The following is a 12,450-nucleotide window of genomic DNA, read 5'->3' on the forward strand; positions in this document are numbered from 1 at the left end:
TCACAACTGCCTGCACTTAGTGTGCCGGTCACAGCTGCCTGCAGTTAGTTAATGCCGCAACCAGTAACACTGAAGAAGCTGAAGTTGAAGGGTTCTATGAAGACCTACAAGACCTTTTAGAACTAACACCCAAAAAAGATGTCCTTTTCATTAGAGGGGACTGGAATGCAAATTAGGAAGCCAAGAAACACCTGGAGTAACAGGCAAATTTGGCCTTGGAATGCAGAATGAAGCAGGGCAAAGACTAATAGAGTTTTACCAAGAAAATGCACTGGTCATAGCAAACACCCTCTTCCAACAACACAAGAGAAGACTCTACACATGGACATCACAAGATGGTCAACACTGAAATCAGATTGATTATATTCTTTGCAGCCAAAGATGGAAATGCTCTATACAGTCAGCAAAAACAAGACCAGGAGCTGACTGTGGCTCAGATCATGAACTCCTTATGGCCAAATTCAGACTTAAATTGAAGAAAGTAGGGAAAACCGCTAGATCATTCAGGCATGACCTAAATCAAATTCCTTATGATTATACAGTGGAAGTGAGAAATAGATTCAAGGGCCTAGATCTGATAGATAGAGTTCCTGATGAATTATGGAATAAGGTTCGTGACATTGTACACGAGACAGGGATCAAGACCATTCCCATGGAAAAGAAATGCAAAAAAGCAAAATGGCAGTCTGGGGAGGCCTTACAAATAGCTTTGAAAAGAAGAAAAGTGAAAAGCAAAGGAGAAAAGAAAAGACATAAGCATCTGAATGCAGAGTTCCAAAGAATGGCAAGAGAGATAAGAAAGCCTTCTTCAGTGATCAATGCAAAGAAATAGAGGAAAAGAACAGAATGGGAAAGACTAGAGATCTCTTCAAGAAAATTACAGATACCAAAGGAACATTTCATGAAAAGATGGGCTTGATAAAGGACAGAAATGGTATGGACCTAACAGAAGCAGAAGATATTAAGAAGAGGTGGCAAGAATACACAGAAGAACTGTACAAAAAAGATCTTCATGACCCAGATAATCACGATGGTGTGATCACTCATCTAGAGCCAGACATCCTGGAATGTGAAGTCAAGTGGGCCTTAGAAAGCATCACTATGAACAAAGCTAGTGTAGGTAATGGAATTCCAGTTGAGCTATTTCAAATACTGAAAGATGATGCTGTGAAAGTGCTGTACTCAGGATGCCAGTAAATTTGGATAACTCAGCAGTGGCCACAGGACTGGAAAAGGTCAATTTTCATTCCAATCTCAAAGAAAGGCAATGCCAAAGAATGCTCAAACTACTGCACAATTGTGCTCATCTCACATGCTAGTAAAGTAATGCTCAAAATTCTCCAAGCCAGGCTTCAGCAATATGTGAACCGTGAACTTCCTGATGTTCAAGCTGGTTTTTGAAAAGGCAGAGGAACCAGAGATAAAATTGCCAACATATGCTGGATCATGGAAAGAGCAAGAGAGTTCCAGAAAAACATCTATTTCTGCTTTATTGACTATGCCAAAGCCTTTGACTGTGTGGATCACAATACACTGTGGAAAATTCTTCAAGAGATGGGAGTACCAGACCACCTGACCTGCCTCTTGAGAAATCTGTATGCAGGTCAGGAAGCAACAGTTAGAACTGGACATGGAACAACAGAATGGTTCCAAATAGGAAAAGGAGTACGTCAAGGCTATATATTGTCACCCTGCTTATTGAACTTATATGCAGAGTACATCATGAGAAACGCTGGACTGGAAGAAACACAAGCTGAAATCATGATTGCCGGGAGAAATATCAATAACCTCAGATATGCAGATGACACCACCCTTATGGCAGATAGTGAAGAACTAAAAAGCCTCTTGATGAAAGTGAAAAGGAGAGTGAAAACGTTGGCTTAAATCTCAACATTCAAAAAACGAAGATCATGGCATCTGGTCCCATCACTTCTTGGAAAATAGATGGGGAAACAGTGGAAACTGTGTCAGACTTTATTTTGGGGGGCTCCAAAATCACTGCAGATGGTGATTGCAGCCATCACATTAAAAGATGCTTACTCCTTGAAATAAAAGTTATGACCGACCTAGATAGTATATTCAAAAGCAGAAACATTACTTTGCCAACTAAGGTCCATCTAGTCAAGGCTATGGTTTTTCCAGTGATCATGTATAGATGTAAGAGTTGGACTATGAAGAAGGCCGAGTGCTGAAGAATTAATGCTTTTGAACTGTGGTGTTGGAGAAGACTCTTGAGAGTTCCTTGGACTGCAAGGAGATCCAACCAGTCCATTCTGAAGGAGATCAGCCCTGGGTGTTCTTTGGAAGGAATGATGCTGAAGCTGAAACTCCAGTACTTTGGCCACCTCATGCGAAGAGTTGACTCATTGGAAAAGACTGATGCTGGGAAGGATTTGGGGCAGGAGGAGAAGGGGACGACAGAGGATGAAATGGTTGGATGGCATCACTGACTCAATGGATGTAAGTCTGAGCGAAGTCCGGGAGTTGGTGATGGACAGGGAGGCCTGGCGTGCTGTGATTCATGGGGTCTCAAAGAGTTGGACACGACTGAGCGACTGAACTGAACTGAACTGAGCATGGCCACACCCATCAGAGCAAGACCCAGATTCCCCCACATCAAGATCCTCCCATCAGGAAGCTTCCACAGCCCTCTTATTCTTATCCATCAGAGGGCAGACAGAATGGAAACCATAATTATAGAAAACTAATGAAACTGATCACTTGAATCACAGCCTTGTCTAACTCAATGAAACCTTGAGCCATGCCATGTAGGGCCACCCACGATGGAGGGTCCTGATGGAGAGTTTTGACAAAATGTGTCCACTGGAGAAGGGAATGGCAAACCACTTCCATAGTCTTGCCTCAAGAACCCCATGAACAGTATGAACAGTATGTAATTTGTTACATTTACCTCATTTTTTAAAAATATTCTTTCCTTAAATTTTGCCATTTTAAAGACAATATGTCTTGGTGTTAATCCTGTTTGGGAGATTTTCTGTTTCCTAAATGATCTGGGTGTCTTTTTCCTTTCCCAAGTTAAGTAAGTTTTCAGCTATTATACCTTCCAGTATGTTCTCTGTATATTTCTCTCACTTTTTTCCTTCTGAGACACTTTTGAGATGAATGTTAATATGCCTTATGTTTTCCCAGTTGTCTATTGAACAGTTCTCATGTCTTTCTTTCTTTTTTTTGTTTTTCTGTTCAGCTTCAGTGATTTCCACTACTTTGTCTTCCAGTTTGGTTATCTGTTCCTCTGTATCATCTAATCTACATACCTTTTTTTTCAGCTATTCAGCTATATACTTTCAACTCTGGTTATTTTCTGACTCCTTATTAAAAAGTTAAATTTCTCACTCTTTGTTAAATCTTCTCCAAAGGTCTTTGAACGTCTTTACAATCATTACTTTGAACTCTTTTTTGGTTAGATTGCTTATCTCTACTTAAATTAGTTCTCCTAGGGTTTTATCTTCTTCCTTCATTTTTAATATATTTCCCTATCACCTCATTTTTTCCCAATTTACTGGTTTTATTTCTATGTATTTTGTAGGTTGGTTATGTTTTCTTACCTTAGACAAGTGTTTTGTTTTGTTTTTTAATATAAGCCCAAACTTTTTATTATTAGATTTAACAGACAAAATGACATTTCAGTAAACAATAACAAACATAGCATAGGAAAAAAAAAAAGAAGAAAATTACAAAAATTACAGGGCTAATGACATGTTACTCATAAGGCATAATGTCTACCTAAATTGTTTTAGGTTTTGATTTGATAACACTCATAGTAGAGAAACCATTCTTGCAGAAGCTATGTCAATAGGAAAGGAAGAATAGCTTTTTAAAGCATTTTTTGCAAACTCAGGATATTTATTTAAACCTTTTATCCAAAGTGAAGCAAGCCATCCTATTATTTTCAAACTACTCTTCCACCTTTTGTCAGTCACTGATTTCAACAATTCTCTAGTATATAATTTGCCTCTTGAAGAAATAAATGATTTCTGAGTTTTATACACTGTTGGTTTATAGTTGATCACAAGCATGAAAGTGTTAATATGTTGTGATGTAGACCTAGTGTATATTCCTGGGATGCAGCTTGTGCCACACATGACCCTGTCCATTAAGTTTGATGGTACCCTAACTGGTCTATGACTTGTCCAACGAGAAAAGTCCACTGACTACAAGCTTGGATGTCAGGGCAGTGTCAAGGTGCTAGAAAAGTTTATAACTGCTTGCTTCCATTTCTGTAGTTATCTCATAGGCAAGTAGCAAACTGCTGGCCAATAGTCTTCAAGTATTATTCTTGAATAATATACATTCTTCAAGTATTATTCTATCTCTCGGTTGTATGATTTATTTTTTCTCTTCTTCTGTGCCTATCCAAATTCTCCTTGGTAAACCAGTCTCTCAGAACCTCATTTTTATGACTTCCTACTATGTTCACTTGTTCTATACATAGACAAGTGTTTTTTTTTTTTTTTTTTTTGCAGGAGATTGCCTATGCATCCCATCAGCATATCCCCCAGGCCCCTGTCCCAGAACTATGTTCTCTAGGAGTGTCCCCTATTTGGCCTTCATGTGTCCTTCTGTTGTAGTGAGTAGACAACTGTGAGTAGTCTGGTGGGCATGGCTGCTCTGGTTGGTTGCTAAGCCTCACTTTATATAAAGGCTACTCATCACTTGTGTGTGGGGAAGGGTGTCACAAGGCCACTGGATGCAGAGCCCTAGAGGCTCTTGAAGCTAGTGCTGGTCCACTGATGGTTGATCCAATTTCTGGATTGGGCATTTGTGGGGATAGGGGTCCATGATCTAGTGCCAGCCTGTCACAACTGGCTGCAGGATGTGGGGTGTCCCAAAGCTGGTGTAAGTTTCCTGGTGGGGCTGGATCTCAGAGTGGTTGGCTGAGGGCCCCATGGTATGCCAGAGTTTGTGTTGGCCTGCAATAAAGAAGGACCAGGGCCCAGGGGTGGTTTGGGGATGGTGCCCACCTAATGGTGGGTGGGCTGTATCCTGAGGCTACTGCTGGCTCTATGGTGAATGGAGCCAGGTCATGAGGTCTCTTGGTTGCAAGGTCCAGGAGTCCCAGAACTGATGTAAACTCATTGGTGGGTGGAGCTGAATCCCAGGGTGTCTTGAAGCTGGTGCCCACCCAGTGGTTCATGAGGCCAGATCCTAGGACTAATGCCAGGTCCTTGGTAGGCAGAGCTGGGTCCAAGGATCTCCAACTCTTGGGCTCTGAGTGTCCCAGGGCTACTGCTGGTGCACTAGTATGCAAGGGTTTGTTCTGACCCTTATGGTGGATAAGGCTGTTGCCCAGGGATGTTGTGAGTACAGATGGTACAAAGGCATCAGGCCTCCTAGTGGGTGAAACTGCATCTCCACTCAGTGCTTGGTCTGAGGCATACCAGTACTGGTGAAGAAAGGCTGATGGGTGAAGTCAGGCCCTGGCACTAAGATAAATGGAGGATTCTAAAATACTGCCTGCCAGCATCAGAATACACATGGTAGAACAAGCTCTCAAAAATTACTGCCAGCAGTGTCTATGTTCCCAGCATGAGCTCCAGTTATATCCTGTCCCCAGGAGACTCTCCAAGATCACCAAGTGAGTCTGACTGAGGCTTCTTTCAAGTCACTGCTTCTTCTCTGAGTGCTGGAGTGTGTGACATTCTATATGCACTCTTTAAGAATGGAGTCTCTCTTTTCCACAGACCTCTCACTATCCCCAAATAAGTTTCATTGACCTTCAAAGCAAAACATATGAAAGATTCGTCTTTCTGGTGCAAGACACCTGGACTGGAGAGCCCAATGAGGGAATCAGACCACTCGTTCCCTGGGGAGAAACTGAGCTTGTAATTATCCTCTCAATTGTGAGTTGCCCACCCTAAGGTATGTGTCTTGACTTTTTCACATCTCGGTCCCTCTTACCCATCTCATTGTGATTCATTCTTCATATTTTTAGTTGTAAGAGACCTTTCCTACTCATCTTTCTGTTTCTCTGGCCAATAGTTTTTCTGTAAACAGTTGTAATTTTGGTATGACCATGTGAGGAGGTGAGCTCAGGGTTTCCCTACTCCACAATCTTGGCCACTCTCCCCCCATTCTTCTTTAAAAAGTCATTTTATTGTGATAAATTATGTATAGTACAAAATATAATATAAATTTCACCATTGTGACCATTACTAAATAGTCAAATCAAGTACATTTACCATGTGTATAACAATCACTACTGTCCATTACCCCAAACTGAAACCCTATAATTAGGCAATAAATCTTCATTCTCCTTTACCCTCAGCCTCTGGTAAACTCTATTCTACTTTTTTGTTTGTATTAATTTACCTGTTCTAAATATGTCATATAAGTGGAATCATATAATATGTTTTCTTTTCTGTTTGACTTTTATCACCACAATATTTTCAAGGTTCATTCATATTGCAGCACATATCAGAACTTCATTTGTTTTTATGACTGAAGAATATTATGTTCTATGTATACACCACATTTTGTTTATCCATTCATCTGTTGATGGATCCTTGGCCTGTTTTCACCTTTTAGCTATTGTAAACAATGTTGCTATGAACATTGGTGTACATGTCCTGTTCTTAAGCAAATCCCAGCCTGGACTGAGATCAATGACCTCAGATATTATTGGGACTGTTATTTAGCCTTAGAGTCCCTTGGACTGCAAGGAGATCCAACCAGTCCATTCTGAAGGAGATCAGCCCTGGGATTTCTTTGGAAGGAATGATGCTAAAGCTGAAACTCCAATGGTTTGGCCACCTCATGCGAAGAGTTGACTCACTGGAAAAGACTCTGATGCTGGGAGGGATTGGGGGCAGGTGGAGAAGGGGATGACAGAGGATGAAATGGCTGGATGGCATCACTGACTCGATGGACGTGAATCTGAGTGAAGTCTGGGAGTTGGTGATGGACAGGGAGGCCTGGCGTGCTGCAATTCATGGGGTCACAAAGAGTCAGACACAACTGAGCGACTGAACTGAACTCATGTTATTAAAGTGAATTATGAACAACTTGGACATATCTGAATCACAGTTACCTTCCCTCCATTGGCCCACAATGGACTCCTGCCTCAATGTCCCTACTTGGCATGTCTTCAGATTTGGAGGATGGTTATTATATAATTGGACTTCCCTGGTGGCTCAGAAGGTTAAGCGTCTGTCTACAATGTGGAAGACCGAGGTTCAATCCCTGGGTCAGGAAGATCCCCTGGAGAAGGAAATGGCAATCCACTCCAGTACTATTGCTTGGAAAATCCCATGGACAGAGGAGCCTGGTAGGCTACAGTCCATGGGGTCACAAAGAGTCGGACACAACTGAGCAACTTCACTTTATTATATAATTAGAAATTGTAAAGGGCCAACGCAGCAACCTATCAGAAAGCAAACTGATCATAGAACTGGAGCAAGATTATGAAAACTCGCCTGCTAGTCCAAGCGTAAATCTTTTAGTTGCTGATTGTGGGAAAGTCTAGAAAGTCCTGAAAGAGAGACTAGAGTGGACAGGGCAATGTTAGGAAGAATAAAGACCATGACCATTTACTTACTGGCATCAAAGTGTTTCAATATTTCAACAGATAATGTGGATTTACTAGTAAATTGTGGCTGTCAGTCTTGTACATCCTGGAGTCTTAGATTCCTAAACCTGGTGCCATTCACAAGCTCTTCCAAAAAAACTAAGGAGGCCACAGTCCTCCAACTCATTTTATAAGGCCAGCATTACAATGATAGCAAAATCTGACAAAAAAAAAATTCACAAGGAAAGAAAGCTAGGGATCAATATCCTTTCTAATCATAGATAAAAAAATTCTCAACAAAATGCTAGCAAACAGAACATCAACATATAAAAAGAATTTACATACCACAAATAAGAGAGATTTCTCTCAGTAATACAAGGCTGACTCACAATATAAAAAGCAATCAATGTAATGCACAGTATTAATAGAATAAAGAAACAAATCACATGATCATCTTAATAGATTCAAATATAACATTTTTCAAAATTCCTTTCATGATAAATAAAAAACCATGCAACACACTACGAACAGAAGGGGACTTCACAGGCATCTACAAAAAAATAAAAATAACAGCTAATATCATACTCTATCATGAAACTGAAAGCATTCACACTAAAATTAGTAACAATATAAGGAAGTCAGCTCTTGTCACTTCAGTTTAGCATTTTGCTGGAAATTCTAGCCAGAGAAATTAGACAATTAAAATGAATAAAATTTATTCCATTTAAATAGCAAGAAGTAAAACTATCTCTGCCTGCAAATGATTTGATCTTGCATATGGAAAATTCTGAGGAATTCTCCTCAAAATGTAAGCATGCCATATGATCCAGAAATTCCATTACAAGAGAAATAAAAATATATGTCCATACAAAATTTTGTACATGAACAGTGATATTAGCCAGAGAAGGCGATGGCATCCCACTCCAGTACTCTTGCCTGGAAAATCCCATGGACAGAGGAGCCTGGTAGGCTGCGGTCCATGGGGTCGCGAAGAGTCGGACATGACTGAGCGACTTCCCTTTCACTTTTCACTTTCATGCACTGGAGAAGGAAATGGTAACCCACTCCAGTGTTCTTGCCTGGAGAATCCCAGGGACGGGGGAGCCTGGTGGGCTGCCATCTATGGGGTCATACAGAGTCAGACACGACTGAAGTGACTTAGCAGCAGCAGCAGCAGTGATATTAGCATTATTTATAATATCAAAAAGTATTTAAAAACTCAAATTTCCATTAATTAACAATTAGATAAATTTTAGTATACCAATAAAATGGATTATTCATTCATCCAAAGAGTAAACTAGGATTCATGTAAAAATATGTATGAACCTTGAAAAGATTTTCCTAAATGAATGAAGCCAGATACAAAACATCATATATGATTTCATTTATGTAAACTATCTAGAACAGGAAAATCTATAAAGACAGAAAACAGGTTAGTGGTTTCAGGGATTTGTGGGAGCAGAAGGAGAGAAGTGGAGAGAGACTGCTAACAGGTCTGAGGTTTCCTTTGGGGATTATGAAAATGTTCCAAAATTAGATAGTGGTAATGTTTGCATTACCTTGTGAATATAATAAAATCCATTTAATTATGCATCTTAAAAGGATGACATTTCTGGTAAGTGAATTTTATTACAGTAAGAAAAATTACAATAAAAATGAAGTTAAAAAAATAATGACAATGTCTCATCAAACACAGAACATCAATAAAATGAAATTAAAAATGAAAATTCTAAGGTTAAAATTACAGTAACATAGGTTCTGTGAAAAACAATATAGTGGTTCCTCAAAAAAGTAAACATACATTACCATACAATACATCAGATTCATCTCTGAGTATATAACCAAAATAATTGAAAGCAGAGACTTGAACAGATATTTATGTGTTCATCTTCACAACATTATTCAAAAAAGCCAAAAGGTGGAAACAATACAAATGCCATTCAATATATAAATGTGTAAACAAAATGTGGTATATGCATGCAATGAAATCTTAACTGGCCTTAAAAGAAATGAAATTCTGATACGTGGTACAACATGGATGAACCTTGAAGACATGCTAGGAGAAATAAGCCAACACAAAAATACAAATATTGCATGATTCCACTCATATGAGGTACCTAGAAAAGTCAAACTCATAAAAACAGAGGGTAGAACAGGGGTTACTAGGGTTAAGAGGAGAGGATATTGGGGAGCTATTGCTTAATGGACTGCAAGGAGATCCAACCAGTCCATTCTAAAGGAGATCAACCCGGGGATTTCTTTGGAAGGAATGATGCTGAGGCTGAAACTGCAGTACTTTGGCCACCTCATGCGAAGAGTTAACTCATTGGAGGAGACTCTGATGCTGGAAGAGATTGAGGGCAGGAGGAGAAGGGGACGACAGAGGATGAGATGGCTGGATGGCATCACTGACTCGATGGACATGAGTCTGAGTGAAATCCATGAGTTGGTGATGGACAGGGAGGCCTGGCGTGCTGCGATTCATGGGGTCCCAAAGAGTCGGACACGACTGAGTGACTGAACTGAACTGAACTGACTGCTTAATGGTTATGGGGTTTCAGTCTGAGATGATGAAAAATTTTCTAGAGATATATAGTGGTGATGAATTTACCACAGTGTACATTGTACTTGATACAACTGAACTCTGTGTTAAAAATTGTTATAATAGTTAAGTTTTATGTTATGTACATTTTCCCAAAATTATAGATGCATATAATAGATGTAAACTGGCAATGAAGAGTAAGTAAACTTGAAATAAACTGATAGATGTTATGCAATCCAAAGAACAGAGAGAAATAAAGAATGAAGAAAACCAGCCTTAGAAAAATGTTGGACATCATTAAACCACCAAACAACACTAATGAAAGTAGCGAATGCAAGGAGAGAAAAGAGAAAGAAAAATATTTGAAGAAATAATTATTGAAATTTGTCAAATTTTATAATAAAGCATTAACCTATCCATCCAACAATCTTAATCAACTAGGTCCATCCATGTTGCTGCAAATGGCATTATTTCATTCCTTTTACTGGTTGAGTAATATTCTATTGTATATATGTACCACACCTTCTTTATCCATTCCTCTGTTGAAGGAAATTTAGGTTGCTTCCATGTCCTGGCTATTATAGTGCTGCAATGAATATTGGACTGCATGTATCTTTTCAAATTATGGCTTTCTCCAGAAATATGTCCAGCAGTGATATTGCTGGATCAGATGGTAACTCTATTTTTATTTTTTAAGAAACTTCCATACTGTTGTCAATAATGGCTGTACCAAATACATTACCACCAACACTGTAAAAGGGTTCCCTTTTCCTCACACTCTGTTCAGCATGTGTTGTTTATAGGTTTTTGATGATAGTCTGACCATTGTGAGATGATACCTCATTGTAGTTTTGATTTGCATTTCTCTAATAATGCATGATGATCATCTTTTCACATGCTTATTGGCTATCTGAATGTCATCTTTGGTGAAATGTCTATTTAGAACTTCTGTGCATTTTTTAATTGGGTTGTTTATTTTTTATATTAGGCTGCATAAGCTGTTTGTATATTTTAGAAATTAATCAATAGTCAGTTGCTTTCTTTCCAAACATTTTCTCCCATTCTGAAGCTTGTCTTTTCATTTTTTTCCCCCCTATGGTTTCCTTTGCAATGCAAAAGACTTTAATTTTAATTAAGTCCCATTTATTTATTTTATTACTCTACAGGGTGGATCAAAAACGATCTTGCTTCAATTTTTTATAGTATCCAGGCTTATATTTAGTACTTTATCTTGAATTTATTTTGTTCATGGTGTTAGGGTGTGTTCTAATTTCATTATTTTACATGTAACTGTTCAGTTTTCCCAGCACCACTTATTGAAAAGATAGTCCACTGTTTATTCCTGCCTCCTTTGTCATATATTAGGTGTGTGGGCCTGTCCCTGGCCTTTCTATCCTGTTCCATTGATTTATATTTCTGTTTTTGTTCTAGCACCATACTGTCTTGATGACTACAGCTTTGTAGTATAGTCTGAAGTCAGGAAACCTGATTTCTTCAGTTCTACTTTTCTTTCTCAACCTTACTCTATTTGTGGTCTTTTCTGTTTCCATACAAACTGTAAAATTTTTGAAGAGAAGGTTCAAAATGGCTAGGTAAAAGGACATGGACTCATCTCCTGGAAGGTCACCAAAATCACAACAAGCTGTTGAAAAACCATCAATAGGAGGATGCTAGAACCCACCCCCCCCCAAAAAAAAAAAAGATACACCACATCCAAGGACAAAGGAGAAGCCACAATGATATTGTAGGAGGGGCATAGTCATGATAAAATAAAATCCCATACCAACCAAGTGGGATACTCACAAACTGGAGAACAATAATACCAAAGAAGTTCTTGCACTATTGTAAAGTTTCTAGGCCCCACATCAGGCTTCCTAGGCTGGGAATCTGACAAAAGGACTGGGAATCTCCAAGGAATCTGACTTTGAAGGCCAGTGGGATTTGATTGAGACTTCCACAGGATTAGAGGAAACAGAGACTTCACATTTGGAGGGCACAGACAAAACCTTGTGCACAACAGGGCCCAAAAGAAAGGAGCAGTGACTCCACAGGAGGCTGAACCAGGCCTTCTTGTGAATGTCTGAGGGTCTCCTGCCAAGGCTTGGGGAAGCAGAGGCCTGCCTCGAGGACAGGAGCCCTGGCAGCAGTATCCTAGGAAGCACATGTTGGCATAAGTCCTTTTGTAGAACATTAGCCCTACTTGGGTTTCCCTGGTGGCTCAGTTGGTAAAGAATCCTCCTACAATGCGAGAAACCTGGGTTCAATCCCTGGGTTGGGAAGATCCCCTGGAGGAGCGCATGGCAAGCCACTCCAGTATTCTTGCCTGGAGAATCCCTATGGACAGAGGAGCCTGACAGGCTACAGTCCAGTCAGTCAGTCAGTT

This window comes from Capricornis sumatraensis, chromosome X (assembly GCF_032405125.1).
Source record: "Capricornis sumatraensis isolate serow.1 chromosome X, serow.2, whole genome shotgun sequence".
In the NCBI taxonomy this organism is placed as follows: Eukaryota; Metazoa; Chordata; class Mammalia; order Artiodactyla; family Bovidae; genus Capricornis; species Capricornis sumatraensis.